Source organism: Ascaphus truei, chromosome 3, assembly GCF_040206685.1.
Source record: "Ascaphus truei isolate aAscTru1 chromosome 3, aAscTru1.hap1, whole genome shotgun sequence".
NCBI classification, from domain to species: Eukaryota; Metazoa; Chordata; class Amphibia; order Anura; family Ascaphidae; genus Ascaphus; species Ascaphus truei.
Genome location: NC_134485.1, coordinates 177499827 through 177514818, shown reverse-complemented (window position 1 = coordinate 177514818; position 14992 = coordinate 177499827). Strand labels below are relative to the sequence as shown.

Here is a 14992-nt window from a genome sequence, read left to right as displayed (position 1 = left end):
AATAAAACAGGGGTCTGATAGGGGTGCTGCTGTTTTAATTGCAGGGAGAAGTACATTTCTTCAGGGCTCTGAGACACAACAGTTTGGGGCTAAACAACCAATATTCTATTTATATACAAATTAGTTCCATATTAATAATTTCAAGAGTTTCTTTAATAAACTCTTCCCCGATAAGGAAATGATGGGTTAATACCAATGTGCCTTAAATGAGAAACATTTATATTTACCTGCTACATTCTAACTGTGGACATATGCAATATCAAAATACTTGCATCCAAAATAATATTCAGCTTGGAACAAACAGGTTCTTTTCTGAGGCTCCAAAGCACTAAAAACTAGCTGCACAACCATTGTTTTTAAAGCATGAGAGGAAAACACAAGAATTATCTTGAAAGCTTGTATTCAGGAATGAGTTAGGCAACACAATCTATAGGAACCCATAAATCTGTTGTTTTTCTCCTCTCAACGACAGTAACATTTCTGCTGACTAACACTAACTTATCTTTCTGCTTCACATCAAGTTCAATACCAATTGACACCCTATATAACATAATATATTAGACCATTCATTATTTAAAACTGAGAACACAAAAAAATTGTCATGCATACAAAACACCATAATTGCTCTAAAGAATATATACACGGAATTACTTGAATAACAAAGATAAAATCGAATTGTAATTCCTTATACATTTTATTAAAATCAACCATTGTAAAATGAATAAGGCAAATCAAACATAAAATAAACACATGAATTCTTAAAAAATGGCAAAGGCAAAAACGTTGTATTCACTATTATTATATTTATGTATAGTTATTCAATGCACTACAGTACTGTATATGCAACATGTAAGAAAGTTTTGTAACTACTGTACCCGTCGAGATAGAAAAGGAAGGGGGGTGGGAAAGCGTAAGATTCTCAAATCAGGTATGATCACTTTTGGGGGACAAAAGGGGGTGAGCGTAAGACAATGAGTTTTACTACAATTATACCTTGCAACATTTCCAAGCTAGCATAAAACAAGCTGAGTAAGGCTGAGTCCCCACTGGCGCTGGCATGAGCGCCGGGTGTCCTGCATTTACGCGCACGCACGCGGGGGGAGAGGCCACGCGGGGGAGAGGCATTGCGGGTAGTTGAGCGCACGGGTGAGCGTGTGTGCCCGTGTAGGAGCGCGCCCGCACAGCGTGTTCGGGGACTTAGGCCTCGGGCATGGTCAGCGCTTATGCGCTGACCCGTGCTGAGGCGTGCTGCTGCTCGAAACTGAGCCCCTGCAGCCGCAATGAGAGTGGCTTTAGCAGGGGCTCGCGCACGCTTCCGCATGCTTGCGGAAGCGTGTGTCTCACGGAGTTTTGAAATTTGGCGCTCGCTGGAGCGCAGGGCCGGTCACGTGAGCGGTTCGCCCAATGACGGGCGAACCAGCTCCGTGACGTCACTGGCCCGCCCCCGTCCTGCCCCCTGACAGAGCGCTGTGTAAGGCCAGGGAAAGCACCGCTTTCCCTGAGCCCCAGCGCGCCTCCGCACAGTTTGGGGCACTATGTCCCAGGCCTTACTTACATATATAGATATATGTAACTGCCGCAAGCGCTGCCCGCTCAGTGCTAGCGGGGACGCAGTCTAAGGCCCGGGCCATAGAGGTGTGGGGAGAGCGGAGGCGCGCTAACGCTGAGGCTCGCCTGCTTCAGTCAGCGCGATTGCACGGACTTGCAGGCGAGCCAGCGTGAGCGAAGGGAGCCGGGGGGAGGTGGTTGGAGGCGAGGCAGTGACGTCGCTGGGCCAATCACCCGCGACGCACTGACGTCAATGTCACGGCGCCGACGTCACGGCGCCGTGACGTTGACGCTGCTGTGCTGTGATTGGAGGTTTTCAGCCGACAGCGCGCTGAAAATCAGCTTGGCGCTCGGCTGAAACCTCCAACTCATCAGCACGCCTGCGGTCGCTCGTGTGAGCCCCTCAAGGCATCCTCCTTGAGGATGCAGGGGCTCAGCGCGGAGCGTCCGCACGCCTCAGCACGGCCTGTCCGTCTATGGACTCGGCCTAAGAAGGCTGGGTGGCTGTACTGGTCCTTTCTTCCATTCTCCAACTTTGCAACTTTACAATATACAAAAACTAACAAACAACACATACACTCTGACTCTGTGTCTGTCATGTGTTTGCACTACCGGCCACATATGTAAATTCACAGTGAGCTGATCCTGTCTTATTATGTTATTGTTTTTTGCAGTCTCCCAGACACTGTACAGTTACAAAACAAATCAACCCTCATTGCTCACAACCTTATCCTTCTTTTTGGTACTGAAAAGACCTGCCATGCTTCTAAATCCCCTTCAGCACTGACAGATTTAACTGCTGAGCTACTGTACTTCTTTGTATGGTCCATGAGCAGCCTAATTAGAAAATGAGAGTCATTTATTGAACAAACCATGCCACACATGCAAGCAAAAGCTACTGACATTAACAGGACTCGGTGCATGCTATTGAATAAAATAGAAGAAATGGAAATATGGTATAACAACAGATGGTCATCCAGTATAACAATATTTTGTTAATTTTTTTTTCTAACGTAAAAACATCAGTCCCACTATCTCCCTCAAAAAAAGTATTTTTTGGTTAAATCCATTGCTTTATCTATAACGTTTGCATTATTCACAGTAAATAATATTGATATTTAATAATATTGTAAGGGCTCAGTAAAAATGACCATTGATGGGTCATCAATCATTTTATCAAAGCTGCTTTATTCTCACTGTTCTATCATCGAAATCATTATAGCTTTCTTTCTTTTACTACTACGCACATAATGTACTCTCAAAATAGGAATTATATTGGGTATACTTCCTGGAATTTCCCCTTATACCATTAGGGACAAGGTTAGAATTTTGAGTGTAAATATAAAACAAAACGTTACATTTTAAAATAAACATAAATTGTAGCTACTGCTACTAGCATGAGTGTTTTAATTTTTCTAATTCTGCTTCGGCTTGCAAAGCAGAACTGATGTGTTTAGCGAGATATGAAGAGAAAGATAATCAAGGGTTACAAAGAGTTAAGACAGCTCTACTGTGTCCATAGCAGATCAATGAAAATAATGTCTGGAGAAAGTGAATAGCATCTTTGCATGTCACAGGAAGAGGTCCAGTTATCATGATGCTGTCCACAGAAATATATACCATATGATAATCACCACCCCTCATGTGGGTGTACACATGCACACATTCCTTAGCACACTTTTAGAATCCAAACTAATCCTCCACTGAAACCATTCATGAAATGTAAAAAAAAATAAACCAGACAAACACACTACCATTACACTGTTTCTATTTAAAGGAGGTGACTATATTTGTAACTTTTCCCTACTATAGAACTTTGAAACCTAGATCAAGTTAATATATAAGCCCTGTCTCAAAGATAACCACATTATTAAATCATTTTCTCGTTTGTGTTCACGTTGCCCTTTTTCCCAGCAATGTTTTTCTGACTGCAAAATAATAAATTCCAGGGACAGGCACATCTAGTCCTGGTTTTATGTTTCCCAATATAGATTTATGAGCGCAGTGGAAAATAAGAGCTGCTGAGCAAGTTTTAGATTGACTTAGATTATTAACATACCCCCAGGCAAATGTGACCTGCTGAGCTGTAAGTGCTCTTAAGTTTTCCAGAGAGCTTAGTGCTTTCAGTAAAAATGTGTTAATGTCTTCAAATGTACATTTGTTGCTACATTTTTGACAATTTCACTAATGTTTGCCAGAGTTTAGTGAAAATTGGGCATGTGATGTGACTGTAGGGTCATGTGATTGGAATTTAGGACCATGTGACCTGCAAATTGACTTGATCGTTGGAAAATATTTATTTGCAAATGTTCACATTTTCTGGAAAAAAAAGACACATTTCACCAGGATCCAGAATTTCTATGACATTTTGACACATCTCTAGTTGTCATGAAAGATGGGAAATTTGCATGGCTATAGTTGAGGTAGAAATGCAGGGAAATGAGTTAGAGAGTAGTGTATTGCATCTATTGTTTTGAATCGGTAGCACGTGAAAAGATTTATTGCAGTATTTCACCCTCAGCATGGGTGCAATAATGTTGGCTACTGTACATCTGGTACTGTTAAAAAGATGTATTGTTTTCCTATTGTATCACTATAGCCAAGGAGGAAATTTGGCAGGAAAGTTAGTCAATTGCCTTCTTCCATCAGGCCAGTGATGTGCTCTTTATTTGAAGGCATTCATCTAATTCCCAACATAATTGGAATCATATTGGGGTTTTATCTGTCTCTAGTAGATATAGTCATTTTTTTCCCTCCAGTGTTGCATCAGTGCAAAAATACCACCAGATTTATATATGTCATTCATACATTTTCAATGAAACTGAAATACATTTGGATAAATTGGCCCCTCTACAGATCTCAATGGAGTATCATTGCCTGGGTCAGAACAATTCCATCAAACTACATTCTTTGGTTTAGCATATAATGTATACATGTTATCCATCTGTTGCAGCTATACCGTCTCTCCTTTTAGTTTGTCCCTGTCAATAGTTCTCATTCATATACCATCCATGATGTACTGTACTATGGGAAGCAGGAGCAGAGTGAATCAACTAGTTTGAGCCACAGGACTGTTTCTACTGTATATAATTAAATCCTAAAGATTTGTTAAATAAAGTAAGGGGGGGGGGGGGACTTTTACTATGACTAAAATAAAGATTGACAGATATATAGTCATGATTCTGTGATTATCCTGTATACAGGTGTATGTACTGTAGGGAGGAAATAGTATATGATTTGGACACAATTATAAACACAAGTGATACAATTCATTTACCAGTGGGAGTTAACAGGCATGGGTGAAAGTTTAGAAAAAATATAGACTTCTGCCTTGCAGTCCATCAGCACGATATTGAATAGTAAAGAGTTCTCTTCTACAAGTCACTTACCTTTTTGGAGAAAGGCAGCTTGCTGAGGTTGACCCCGTCCCGTATGAGTTTATCCCTTATCCTGATCTTTAGTTTCAGCTTAGGATAAGTGACCAAGCTTCTGCTCAGCTGACCACTTTTGTTACTTCTGGGAACTGGTTTATGACCCTGCGCTTCCCTCCACGCTTTGGTCTCGTACTGCTCCACCAAGTGGCTGGTGTAAATATCAGGGGTAGGTGAGCCCACCTGAGGCTCTAACGTAAAATACAATCCACTTGCAGCCTATTTGTCCTCCTCCCTCAGTCTGTGGACAGCATCGTGTATCTTCTTGCGGTGCTGGGCGATCAATACCCCAATTGCGTCCAAATCAGGGTCCCCGATCTGCTTGCAAACCTCCAAATCATCGTACCCATTATCCACAAAAGACTCGGTGTATTGAGAAAGCTGCAGAGTCTTTAACCACTTATACACTTTGTTTGTACACATGGTGTGAAACTTGTTGCCACCAAGAAAAATGCTGAAGGTAAAAACAAAATGTTCTAAACTATATCTCTTGATTATTAACAACAACAATAACCAAAACAATAAGTATCCACACAGGGGAAAAAAATAAATATATATAAACTTCAAAGGGCAAAATCAGTCTCTAGAGTTATTTCTCTACAAGTGATCAGGCAGCTCTGAAATAACAATCAGATAAAGCATGGCACAGGTACCTGATGTCTCCTGTCATTCTGCAGCCACAATCAGACTTCTTCATGTGCTGGAAACAAAATCCAATTTGTTCAGTCTTGATAACAGGGGGAAAAAATAGCTGATTATACTTCCTGTATGCTCAGTTTTCTTACATCAGATATAGAGTAAAGTCATTCCACCCAGGTTGTCTCTTGCTTTTGTAGCATTGGCAGTGTGCAGAAAGGATCCCAGGCAGGCAACACCCTCAAGTCATATTACTGAAGACCTTCCAAACAAGTTTGCCTTGAGCTTTCAATCTCTACTTTCTTTAAATTCATATTGTGTACATCCAGCCTACAGTTAGAATCTGGCAGGATTGCTCTAGCATTTCGTCTCCCACTTTCTTCTAGATACTTTTCCTGTGTCCTTCTTCTCCTTCATCTCTGGCATTACACACACTTCTCTCCTCCAGCAGTCAATACACTAATAGAAACTCAATATTTCCCCTAGGTTGCCTTCCCGGTTTGGGCTGTCATTTCTCTAACCCCCACCCTCCTTTTATTTTTACAACGTGGTAAAAGAGTTCCTTATAGTCTCTGCTGATCTTCCTTTCATACCACCGGGTCTACATTATTTTTTATTTATTGCTCCCTATTACATTTGCAGCCGCTACTGAGAGAGGATTACAAGTGCAGTTCAGCCAGCAGCCTCTGCTGTGTGTGTCTGTATGGGGAGGGGATATTTGATTCAAAAATAAGCTGACAGGCAGCAGCAGCCAGTTTGGCTGTAGACAATCTGATTCCATAAGGTTATATTTGTGTAATCCTCTCTCTTTTAAAATGTAGCCACAATTTTATCTCCTCTCATATTTTTCTTGCTGCCACTTCTGGATTTATAATTGTTTCATGGTTTCTATTTGTTGTTTATTTTTTTCAGGCAACCCCCTCTCCCCCAAACCCCCACTTCAGAACCTTTTTGCTAAATGGTTCTCATGCCCTTTGGAACAAAGGCAGAACAAGGAGATTGGCTGGATGGGGGTTATGGCAATAACCTCTCTCAAAATTGTTATGTGTGAGGGACTCCAGGAGTCAGGACATGCTTAAAAACAGCATATTTATATCAGTTTCCTTTCCCCTTTAAGTAAACCTGTATTTATTTACATGTTTAAAGAATATGGTCTTGTGTCAAATACCTGAGTTTAAGGCAATACAGCACAGGAGTTGGACTATAGTGAATCTCCCAGGAGAAGACCATTTCTGGATGACGCATCTGATCCAGCGTTGACGTCCATTGATGTAAATAGCAGTTAACACTGAATCTGTTGCATTAACCTCCAGCATACCTTATTAAATTTCCCCCCAAAGTGCTCCAATATATCTAGGGAAATCCTTGAACTTGAGCAAAAAATTTATAATTTTCTCTGCTTTCTTCCTGATAAAAGATTCCAAAAATAAAAATGCCAAAATCTTTAAAAAAAAATCCTTCCCAAATCTCAATAACAGAAGTTTTGAAATGTTGAAACGTATTGTGTCTGCATCAACTGCAGTGGATTCTAATTGATGATCAGTAGTTGCCATTATCAAGCTTGCACATTGTAATCATTTTTTTAAGTAATGAAGGATCTTAGGGGTAGAACCTCAGAAGTGTGCTAAATAAGGGCAAATAACGTTACCTTACCTAATTAGGTAACTTACCTTATTTTCTTTCTTATTAACGAGTATCTTCATGGCTAATGATATGCAAAGTAAGGACCCTTAGCAAAACGACCAAGGTAATGTTACCTAGATGAAGGGAGATTAATAAAAACAATACACTGAATACCACAGCTGTAACTAACAGATCCCATCAACTGGGCAATTCTGGTAGTGTCCTGACCTGGGCAATACAGCTACGACACATTGCCCGACACCTCTTTCCCAACCACACCAGGCAAACTTTGTTAATATGTTTATATATGTTTTTTTATTGTCTGTAATGTATATAGTTATGTTTGTTGAATATTATATATGTTACCTTTTTTATTTTTTATATTTTGGTTACTTCTGTCTCCTCAGGTAAACTCAGACTTTATACCATAAATGATATATACAATAATAGGCCACATAAACATATCTAATGTTTCAGCATTAAACAACATATAGTTAATACCTTAAAAAAAAAAACACCAATTAATATTAATTTGTTGCTGTTTTTCATTTATATGTTCCACCATATATCTGTTAGTATAATACATTTCATGAAAGGGTTAATTCCTACACTCACGCTATTAATATGGGAACCACTTAAGACCTTCCCTTTCCCCTTGTAGTCTATTGTGAGAAATAACAGAATGCTCCTCAGGGTTTAGAAGTGAGTAAGGGCAGCTTTCAGCAGTTGCCAAATATGGTTACATTATTAGCATAACCTTAACAGTAACGGAGGTCTGAGGATCTCCATTGGTACTTAAATTGCTCATTACCATATGATCTGAATAGGAAGAAGCCTAGGGTCTGTTAAAATGTAAGGTTACCTTATTTTTAAGGTAAATGGCTTTACAACATAGCGTTAAGCAGCTTTGGGGATATGCGTTACTGAAATGAATATGTTAAAATGAGATCAAATAACCTTAAAAAATTAGTGACATTCTTAGGATCTACCCCTTTGGCCCTTATTGGGCATTAAAACTTTAATGTATGATAGATGTACAGAGCATTACTGAGCAACATGTTGACAATCTCTCCAGCACTGTAGAATATAAATATTTAACAGAAAAACAAAATGTCCTTCAGAGAGAATTTAAACTGATCAAAAAATATGATAAATGAAAAAACCCAGAATAAATAATTAAAACATCAATTCAAAACTATTTTTAAAATGTTAAATACCTTACAAATGGTACACCTGTAAGTCTCTTTCCTGGCCAATTAATAACAATCTAAGTGCTAGCAGGGTTTAAGTATTACATAACAATATCTGTGATATTTTAATATGGATGTAGACCTGCGAAAGTTTTAAAGCTTATTTATTCTTTTTGCTTCAAATAAGAAGCCTGGCAAAATACAGGAGTGTTTTCAGCCTGGATAAAGGAAAAGATGTCTGCCAGTGAACTTGCGCATTGGCAACAGGGTGCCTTTGAAAAGAGGGACAGGCTATTTTATTTACAGTATGTATCACCTCCTCATACAAAACACTGACAAAGCCTGCATTGTTGGAGAAAGGCACAGCAACAGCAGGGACCTTTTTGTTATTGTATCTGATGGTGTCACTGTAAAAAAAAAAAAAAAAAATGCACAGTCAGAGTCTAGACGCTTCCTAGTTGAACCATTCATGCCCACATTCAGCTATTTAATTTTATGTAGTGCTGCAAGTGTTTGCTGCACTGTAATACAGTAGACAGTATACATTAATACAACAGAAGGGAATGTGCTTGTTCTGGCAGAGCTTGGCACTGTGTGTGTGCATATTTTGGTAGTAACTGTCCTACAAGCATGATTAAGAAAGGAGAAATAATAAAAAGTACTCTGCACCAGCCATCATCTTTTATTGGGCACTGAAATCATGGTGTGCTTTTTTAACCACATATTATGTGACCCAGCAATCTTCAGGATATAGAAGTGTCCCTGTCCAGATTACATTTTTTAATCGCCTGCCCCATCAGTCTTACACCATCTCACCCAACCTTCCATTTTTGTTCCCACTCGCTTTCATTTGCTTCCTTTGTGGCTGTGCTATTGGCATCCTTCACACTATTGCACAAACCAATCAGCAGATAGGATCACTGTCAAATGTTTTGGAACTTTAACAATAGTAGTGGTTACTTCTGGTATGTAAAGAACATGAAAATGGATATTGACTAAAGCAAAGTTCAGATTACATGTGACATGAACCAAGGTTACACTTTTGAATGATTTTCACACATTTTCATATCTACTTACAGTGGTGCGCAAACTGGGGTGGGAGCGCTGCGGTTACAGAGACCCCGCGCTCTTCCCCACGGCATTTAGTTGGGAGACGTGTGAGGCCTCTGTAACTCCCTTACATGCTCTCTGTCAGGTCTTCGGCGACACGTCGCCGTGGCAGCTGGGGGGGGTCATGTGACTTGACACATCGCCATGGCAACGTGTGTCAAATGACGCAGCGGGATCACGTGACGTCACATGACCCACGGCATAATTTTACATCAAGTGCTTAGAGAGGGGGGGCACGAACGCTGCAGCTGCTGGGCAGGGGACGCAGCTCAAGAAGTTTGCGCCCCTGACTAAAATCTTTGCAAAGTTATCAAGCTAAAAAATGACCAGACTGTCATTGACCTTCATTTTCTGTGCAATTTGTCATTCGTGTACAGAATGTATGTATTATGATCCATGTAAAAGAAAGGTAGCACATTTTCCCTAATTAGTCAGTCTTCCAAAATTGAAGTTGTCTGAAAATAGTTTTAGCACAACTTTTATTTAACTTGTGTGTATAAAATTCACATGTTCATGTTAAATATTATTCATGCATGAGCACATTTCCCCTACTAGCAATGTCCATCAATCCCCCTGAGTAATCTTTCAGCATCTCTGCCCTTCAGAACCGATCTTCGAACCAAATGGACAATTGTTTTTGTACCTAAATACCAATTAGTCACTTTTTCAGTTCAGTAATACATACTGATTAATGCAAGGCTTTGATGCAATCAATAATAAGAGGTCATGCCTTGTTTTGTATGCTGAGATCATACTATATTTATAGTGAGGGACTGCCAGGGTCACCATGATATAATTTAATGCACACCTTCAGAGACCATGATAAAATAACCTGATGGTAACACTACGTATTTCAGTGCTCATGACAAAGTATATGTTACATAGTAATGTAGGATTGGCTCATTTTAATCAGGAAAGCAGTGGCAATATGTTGAGTGCATTCACAAAGAAAGGGCTGAGTTTTAATATTTCTCAACACACTTTAGGGGTTTCTCAACACACTTTAGGGGTTTCTCAACACACTTTAGGGGTTAAGCATTATTAATTGTGGATTTAGTTATTTAAAAAACGTTTTGGATTTGTGTGGATAGTGCACAGTTCTTGTAATTGTTTACCTGCTGCAGTGCAATTTATTTGATGTGTGCGAACAGTTGAGGCTTGTATGGGCTTGTAGTTTTCCCCCACCATAGAATACACTTCTGGTTCTTTGTCAAGTAGAATGTTTCCCAAAGGGCTTGGTGTAGTCCGAAACATTAAATGTCCAGGTGCTCTTCAAAATAAATCTGTAAAGATTTAATCTAGTTCTTTTGAAGTGTTTATGGGAAGCATAAATTACAAAATGCGGGTGTTGCAGCATCTCTTTCACGTATTTGTAGATATGATGCAGCATCTTTCCCTAGTTGTCCAATACTGCTATTTCAAAAGACACCTTCTGATTCCAGAAGTACATTAGGGCCCATTCACTTGAATTGGTCAAATGGCATCTTTTGGCACCAGAAGTGGAGTAGCATTCACTCATATGGGCCGTATGGAGTCTTTTAGCACAGGGAAGATATTTATTACAGGAGCAAAGTTTGGTAAATAAGTTCCTCTGTCTTTTATTTCCTTAACCTTTAGCTTTTTATAAGGATAAAAAGAACTCTGTAAAATTCTCCAGCAGTTTTCTATTTCGGAGGAAAAATGAAATACAATAAACCCGCCCGTGTGAAATTATGAAATACTAATGTAGGAGCCTAGATTAAAAGCAGCATATGTTACATATTTTCTTCTGTGCCATTTGTGGTTACTGTATTTTTTCTCATTTGGAAAACTGTAACACTTATCTTAAATTACAAATGAAACATTTCAAATGGTAGGAAAATCATTACATGGTTAGGTATTTTGACTTCATTGTAAATGCAGTATATTGTGCTAAATGGGATTCATGCCTTAAAACCTCTCAGGTTCTCAGGTTCAGCATAGCAAAAGGATTTGTGTACTGTATAAACGTTCTACTTTTTATCAATGATTTTCATAGATTAATCACATATTACTTTTTGCATTCTCCTACGTTGATAATGAAGCCGCACACGTGTACTATTACTTATATTACAATTATCACTGTAAGAGCAATGCATATCAAGAGAGAAAACATTCAGCTTGCTAGCTTTTTATGTGGGTGTGGAAGATATTGTTAATAAACCTGAACTTTGATCAGAATAAAGGACATTCATTTTCCTCCTCCAACTATCACCTTGTGACATGCCGTAATTCAATCCTACCACACTATTTCCCCCTGGATTTATTATTTTTGGTCCTTTCATCTCTTTGTGACTCTGTCGCTCTGCATGTTCTGTTTTTCAATCAGGCTACAGGAACAGCCTAGCAAAGACAAGCTCACAGTGCCCTCTATCAGCCATCAGCCTTAGTTGCACCAAGTTTATTTTTTATCATTGAATTTCAATAATAATTCTAAGTGTTTCAAAATCTTATTTCATTATTGGACATTTCAATGCTTTCAAAAGCAGAACTATCAGTGTACATTAAAAAGCAATACAAATGTTATATGTTTTACGTGCAGAGGGAATTTGGCAGTAAATTGAGTACTTTAGCTTTGTGATATTCCTGTTGGATTAGAAAACAATAATCTACAAGAACATCTAAAGAAATTTTACCCCACATTTTTTAAAATCATATGATACAATACCATCCATTTTAGGGCCTTTTGAAAAAAATGCAGATTTCTAGGTTTCACCCAAATTTCTAGGCTTCCTATTTAACCACTGGCTTCCTATTTAACCAGGCATCTAAATGGTAAGTATCTAGGGCACCAGTCATCGAACCTGAAAATAGTACGGTTCAGCTACTGAGGACCTCCCAGTTTGAATACTGTACAACAAACAATCATTGTTTTAGGTGGGAATGGTGCTTTAATAAATGGGCATAAATCGGCACTAAATGAAAATATCTCTCTTTGACCCAGTCTTGTCATAAAACTCCCTTGGCACATCTCCCACTTTGTGTTTTCTTTGTTTAAATTCTATTAGCAGCCTGACACTATTTTCAGCAAGTACTTTTGTCTACTAAATTGACATTTTCAAGATGGACCAATCCTGATTTTTAAAGCCACTTGCAGTTTGTATTCTAAGCTTTGCAGTCCTGTTCGAATTTATAAAACCATGATCCTAGAATGTACTTAGATACAATTTAGAAATCAGACGACATTAACAAACTATTTCATAATGTAATGATAAAAAAAAGTGTGGTAGGACTGTGGGTCATGCATTCACATCTGCATTTCCAAACTCTTGTTGCATTGAAATGATCCTTTAACTTGAAGATCATGTTAATCAAAACTTTTCTGGGATCCTATTGCATTTGCCATTTCATCATCGATTACTCCATCATACATATAAAGTAATATCGGAATCAAATAAGAATGATTAGTTAGTCACACTTATAGATGTAGAGGATATTAATGTTCCTGCTGGTGCTGAGCAGTGGGACACATACAATGCACTATCTGGAGCAGACACCATTGTAAAGTCCTTAGCCATAAGTGGGAAAAGGGGTGAAGCTAACACACTGTAAGGGATCGGGGGACACGCGCCTCTCAGCGGGTCCCCGTCACCTCAGCTCCCGGTGCGGCTGTCAGCTCTGGTTTCCCGCTCCCTCGGCTCCTTACCGCTCCTGCCCCCACGCCATGCCGCTCCTCCGCGGTGAACGCCACATCCTCCCGCACGCGGCCGGGGCGTGCGCATGGCAAGCTTACAGAGTGTGGGCGCACCCGATCCTCTTACTCGTCCTTCCGTGCCGCTGGCTCCGCCCCCCCCCCCATCGGCTGCAGGCGATTTCAACTACTCACCTCTCTGACTCCCTCCCTGCTCACCTGGACCTATCCCTGGGATCGTTCAGCAGGCCTCTGCTCCACCCCTTGCTACCATTGGTCCTCCTGCATTTATAACACCAGTCTGCCCTCTCCTTCCTTGCTCTGCATAGTTCCTCTGTGACTCATGTGTGCAGCTGTCTATGCCAAGCTCTGTTCTCTGTTTCAGCTCTTGTTCCTGTCCCTGCCCCTGTTGAATACCTTTGGATTTGATCTCGGCTCTTGTTTGACTACGTGTACCTCGCTATCCCTGGACTCGGCTTTGGACCTCACTACGCTGCTATCTCCTGCCCCTGACCCACGGCTCTTGGACATTACCCTCGGACTTCTGGCACCCCGGACTCAGCAAGTATATCGTTAACCCTTTCTCCCCAGGCCCGGTAACGCATCTTACCACACTCCGGGCACGCCCTCACTGCTGTGGGTGCATGTTATACCCTTACCCACCTCAGTACTGGGGACTGGCCAGGTCTGCGGGCATACAGGCATTACATTATGCAGAGCCCAACAAATGCAGACCCCCTTGAGGTGGGCCAAGGTGTCACTATGGATCACTGGCAATATTTAAGCAACCAAGTCACGGCCGTGGAGCAAAAACTTTCTAAACTCTCCTTGCGGGAATCGCCAGCTGCACCATCCCCTCCTGCCCCAATACCTATGGGCAACTCTGAGCCACTTATTCCGCCTCCCAACCAGTATGCCGGGGACCCCCTTACTTGCTGGGGATTCTTGAACCAATGTGACGTCCAGTTCGAGATGTACCCATCTCGGTTTCCCTCAGGTCGTTCTAAAGTGGCCTGTGTCTTTGCCCTGCTCACGGGCGACGCTCTCGCTTGGGCTTCTCCCCTCTGGGAGCATAGATCTGATTTAACACAGGACTACCCCAAATTCCGGCGAGAGTTCCAGCAGGTCTTTGACACCCCAGCGTGTAGGGAGACTGCCGCTTCTTCCTTGTTTCATCTCTCCCAGGGTCGCAGGTCGGCTGCAAGATACGCAGTGGAGATCCACACCATCGCTGCAGAGACTCAGTGGAATTATGAAGCTCTTGCCGCGGCATACTGGCAGGATTTGTCCGAATCCCTCAAGGATGATCTCGCAGCTCATGTTCGGCCCTCATCTCTAGAGGATCTCATTGCCCTTAGCATCCAGATGGACCAGCGCATTCAAGAGCAACGTAACGAGCGCCAGCATCCCCGTTTAATGCCGCCCTTCTAGGTCTCCTCCCTTGGCTCTTCCTGCGCCGGACGCTCCCGAACCGATGCAAATCGGTAGCCAACAGCTTCGGACCGCTGAGATAACACGCCGCCGAGATGAGGGTCTCTGCTACTACTGTGGCTCCCCGGAACACCAACTACATCACTGTCGCCTGAAACCGGGAAACGAGAACGCCCAGTAAAGGTAGAGGGGCTTCTACTGGGTACCATTTCTCCTTGCCCCTCTTCCCCCAAAGAGCTACCGAAGAGAATCCTTCTCCCCATAACTCTTGAGGGTTCCGATGTTAGGGTAGAGGTTGAAGCCTTCATCGACTCCGAGTCTGGTGGTAACTTTTTGGATCATGACTATGCCTGCAATAACCAAATCCCGTTAGT

General features: G+C 41.2%; 1 pseudogene; it reads right to left on the bottom strand.

The window, feature by feature from the left end:
• The window catches only part of LOC142489270 (uncharacterized), a 67497-nt pseudogene extending 60093 nt beyond the window's left edge, over nt 1-7404 (bottom strand).
• Between the last annotated feature and the right edge of the window lie 7588 nt (nt 7405-14992).